Raw genomic sequence first — 5296 nt, forward strand, 5'->3', positions numbered from 1 at the left:
TTTGGGATGGTCCAAAGTAGCATCTGGAGAAATGGACAAAAGGTCAGATTCGTTTACTTTGTAATAAATAGCCAACACATTTGGCAGTAGCTGCTCATAAGTAGGAATAAATGCATATAACTCATTTGCCAAAACAAGAAAGTAAGAGATTCACAGGTGTTTTAGAATAAAATAAAATAAAATAAAATAAAATAAAATAAAAATTTCCAAAAAAAGAAAAAACCAAAAACAACAAAACACAACAGGATTTCACATTAATCTTTGGTCTCGCACCACTTACATTATAATTGGAAGAGGTTTAATTATTCATTTTAATAAACTAAAGAAATACATTTCCAGCTCACATTAAAGCAAAGTAAGGATGGATCTAATTAAACAACCCTGATTTATCATCATAAACATCCCCGTCCCAGGCAGAGAATCACTGAGCCAGGGGAAATGAGAAAGATAAATGCAGAGTGTAGAAATGTCAGCGCTGAGCGACTGTCTGATTTCTAAAACTCCGTCTCGTTTTACAAACGTTTACGCTTCAAAACCCAAAACTCCAGTGACATCTTTCATGTTATTCGAACTTTAGGATGAATGACCAAGCCTGTTTTATCAACAGAAGCCACGTTTGGAAGATTAGGTTCAAAAACAGAGTCACAAGCATAAATCACACTGCTTTACTCTCACCGTCGCCAACACACGGCCCATCGGATGCTTCTGTGGCTCACACTGAAGTCTTGGTAGATTGTGAGTTGGTTTGTTTGTTTGGTTGGTTGGTTGGTTTTATTATTACTGTAAGAATCTTTTCTGTACACACAACTCTGTTCTGAACCTCACTGGCAGGTTAGGGTCTAATTGTCTCCGATATACAGAAGTAGCTATATCTTTATTTATAAATGTATTTGTAAATTACACTCATCAACCCAGTGTCTCTTTCTGGCTGAAAGGCAGATGGGAATGAGGGCACCAACGTGTTCAACGGCACTGTTGATATGTGTGCAGGCTAAAGTCGTCCCTTGCAATGAAATCAAGCTCAAATGCCTGCCTGTCTGGTATTGTTAAGAAAGATGTGCAAGGCATCTCTTTATTGAAAATATCTGCAGCTCTCCCCGTTCCCTGTAATAATTGTTAAGCTACTTCCTGAATCAATACCCAGCTTTTGTGCCTGCGTCAAGAACACTGGTGCTCATGGATAGCTTTCGCATCTCCTTGTATTTCTCCAAGTTCAGCCACTGCCGGCTTATTCTGTTACCATCTATAACACATTTCTTACAGTCTGATCGCATCAGCCACTCTGTTATTAATCCCTGATCGCCCTGGACCACAACCCATTCTTCCAGAGCTGTCTCAAATCCTCGGCTATTTCTTCCTGTAGAAGTGAAGGTTTAAAGGCCAGTTATTTGGAGAGTCTCGCCATTTGTAACGTCCTAATTATTCTACATAATCAATAACATCAAGGGCTTTTTTCTTGGAGACTTTCAGTTTATTTACATTTTATTCCACACACGTCAGTTTCCATCAAGAGCAAAACCGATTTTCTTGGCTTATGTCTGCTCTCAGGACAACCTTAATTCACCATAAACGCATTTGTGTTCACTCCATAGTTAAGCCCAGTTGGTGATGTTGATATAATCCTGGGGCCACGCATGTCTTGTTGTTAATGTAACTCAGAATGCTACCCAGACGATGACCACAGAGACTGCGGGCGGGGCTTTATCTCATTGTTGTTACTTTTGCAGAGGCCTCTGTTTATGATGTGATGCATTTGGGCCTAAGCACATTAGCTGCATTATTCATTGGGTACATTTGTCAGAACATGCATGTGTATAAAGAACTAATGATCCATATTAAATTAATGGCGCTATAAAGAAGAAAAATACTCCACACACACAGCTATGTCAGAAAGTACAGACTCCGATAAACCATAGAAAGGGCCTAATCGGATGAAGCATTGGACTGCTCTGTCTCCAAAATTACATTTCTAGAAATGTGCTTGTACACAATGTTGGTTTTATTAAAACAAATTAATTCAGTCATTAAGGAATCATAAGGCAAGTGTCTCATAAGTCAGGACCTCCAGTGTAACAAATTGATTAAATGACTGTGTAATAGTCTCTTTAAACAAATCTAGTGTAACAAGTTAATAGATCTGCTCAATTACCATGCTGGGGTGATGAGGGTGTGGGCGACTCTCATTAAATCTGGAAGATTGTTCTTCCGAGGTTTTTTTTCCACTCTCCTTTGTATATTTCCTGGGTGTGCTCTGTTTTGAATTTGAGGGGTATTGGTGGGGAGGGCTCTGAAAATGGATTGCTGTAACCACAATTTAAAACTGAAACTTGTAGCGGATCTTTCCCTCTCCCTCCATCTCCCTCTCCTTCTTCTGCCCCTTCTTGCTTTCTCCCTCACCATCTCTTCTTACCCACAGGCCTTCCTTTGACCTTATTATATAGAAGAACCTAATTTCTTTCGGACCACGTGCCTTCTCTGTGCCATTAGCAAAATTTGAACAAGGTGGGTCTGACCAGTGAAACCTGGGGTAGCCTGGAGGGGAAACAGGCAGAGGCAGGTAACTAAAAGGCAGCCTCATTTTTTTTTTTTTTTTTCAGCCTTGGTTGATTCCCATGGACCCCTCCCCCACCCCCTTCTCGGGCCTTCAACACAGAAGAGGGAACTTTCCAGGCTCTGTAGGAGCACTGCTGCATGAGGTTAGCCTTAGAGGAGTGTCCTTAAAGAGAACTGAGTGAGGGATGCTTAGAGAGCACAGGTGTCTGCTGCAGACTGGACACTGAAATCTGGAGGCTCGGTTTTTTGTTTGTTTGTTTGTTTGTTTGTTTGGGTTTTGCTTTAAGAAACACGGAAGCATTCTCTGGTGGGTGCTGAACTGGCGAGGAAGAACGGAAAGTGATCACAGAGAGGCTCCGGAAGTTAATGCCCCTGCCCCCCTGGCTCCTGGCTCGCTGGCCCACAGGATTCTGATTCCCAGCAGGCTCTAGGATTGGAACAGGAAGAGAAAAAGAGAAAGACTTAAAGTCTGCCTTTTCGGAGGTGTCTGTGCCCATGACACCTTCTCACAAACGGCCCGGAGGAAACAAAATCTATTACCTATTGCCATTTTGTTAAGTGTTTGCTCTGCAGTGTGACCCTGCCACTTTATCTGTTGCCTTTTTATTTTCTGAGTGCATGTTGCCCATATGTTACTCTAATAGTTGCAATAATTCTTGAGCAATGGGGCTCGTATTTTACGGGGCTGAATTAAAAAGAATGCACTTTAATAAAAACCTGAGCAATACACTAATGGCCTGACATTGATGTATTTGCATAGAGATGAATTATACAGGCCTGCTTGACAGACTTTTAATAAATGATAGAGGAGGTTATTATAGGGATGCACTTCGGTGTGTGTCAACAGGTTATTTTAGTGCACCCAAGGCTAAAACCTGGAGTGATACAGTCCGGCGCACAATCACAAGGTACTTTTTTGTCTTGCATATTATGACATTTATTGGGACCACGCTGAACCCACATTACGATCGCAAACCACATTTTATTAACCATTAGCAACGTTAACTGTAAGTGGAATCGAGAATTGAAAAAGAAAAATGAGCCCCGACTATATCCCTCACCCACATTAAATTTGAAGGTAGTTATGATGAGCATTTGATACCCGCCGTCCTCTCCTCAGAACTGACAAACCTCGAGTTGGCTACATGCGCCTTGAAGTGGACAGGAAAGACCACCGCTCTCCCAAAGAATAGCATCCCAAACTGGTGAGCAAAGGTGGCAAGAAGCCACCAATTTAGACTTTGTCGGTGAATGTGATGACTTTGAGCTCCATCCACTGTGTACACCCAGCCCCGAAGGTGAGACTCTAGGTAAAGTCCCTCCCGATTGCAAACGCTTGCTTGGTTTGCATCCTATTGTATCCTCACTACACACCCGTCCTACCTAAAATAAACAAAAATAAACGACATTTAATTGATTGAAAATTGAAGGCCGCCCAGACTCCTCGGGGTCTCAGACTGGGCTCGTGGGTTTCCCAGGTGGGGACGCAGACTGCGCGCCACCGCCACCGTGGCTCGGTGCCCTTCCCCCCCCCCCCCGCACACACACACACACACACACACACACACACCACCCCCGCGCCAGCCAGCTGCGTCCACTACAGCTACAGAGGCAAATGGTCACATCTCACATCGAATGCGGGAAAAACGAGACTGGAGGGCCAAATCCTCCTCCTGAACCCAGAAGAAAGGGTGAGGTTGAGCACCAAGGTCGGTGCCGCGGGGCTTGAGAAAGGCATCCGCGACCCCAGCCCCCAAGGTGTGGCAGGACACCGAACGCCTGGAGTCCCAATCCCTCCGAACAGATGTTTTTGTCCCTCGCGGAGATTTGTAACTTATGTTCGCGACAGCTGGTGGACCTCGCGAGCAACATGCATCTGTTCTAGAACAAACCTGGTGGGAGCTGCGGAGGAGAGGAAAGGACCCGGCAGGGGACGAATTAACACGTGTGTTATGTGTACACACTCCTCTAACTGTGTCACATACGACGTGAGAAACCGTAGGATGCAGTTTAGCTGAGCTTGCCTACACTACCCAGTATGGAACGGGGTGTGGGAGTGGGGACTAGAAACTCCTCGAAAAAGGGACCGCGGACACGTGGGTGTCTTGTGTCGCAGCCGCTCAGAGAACACCGGCTGGGATCTGCTTATGTGAAGATACGCAGCGGTGGTCCCCAAGCCAAAGCTGCGCCACCTTGAGAAGCTCCCGGGCACTAAACCTTCTCGGAGATAGGCTGGGACGATGGCGTGGCCACTGGCCGTGTCGAGGGTGCGAAATACCCCTAGGTCTGGAGGAAAAAGCGTGGACACCCGCAGTGTGCACAGCAGGGGCTAGAGAGCTGCAGGTCCAGGTGACTGCGCTATTCTCCAGGCCTGCAGGGGGCGCACCCCGAATCCAAAGGGAGCGTGCGCAGGGTCGATGGTCTAGGGTGGTAAGGCTAAACCAGGGAAGGTGATTTACTGTATCCAGCACTATGCCATCCCAATCCCCTCTTTTCTGTGAAGCCATGCAGCCAGATGCCAGATGGGGCTCTGTATTGACACCTAGAATAGATAGTGCCAAGGCTGGGTTGGAGCGGGAGTGGGGGGGTGGGGGGGTGTTGCTTTTTGAGTCTTCTTCCTTGTTCTGGGGTGGGAAGCCCAGATTGGGTGTGGGCTATTGGCAAGAGTCATTGCAGACGACCTCAGACAAGCCTGTCATCACACTGACCAAAAGGTCTGGGAATAGAGGACACCCTAGGCACC

This window comes from Mus musculus, chromosome 5 (assembly GCF_000001635.26).
Source record: "Mus musculus strain C57BL/6J chromosome 5, GRCm38.p6 C57BL/6J".
NCBI classification, from domain to species: domain Eukaryota; kingdom Metazoa; phylum Chordata; class Mammalia; order Rodentia; family Muridae; genus Mus; species Mus musculus.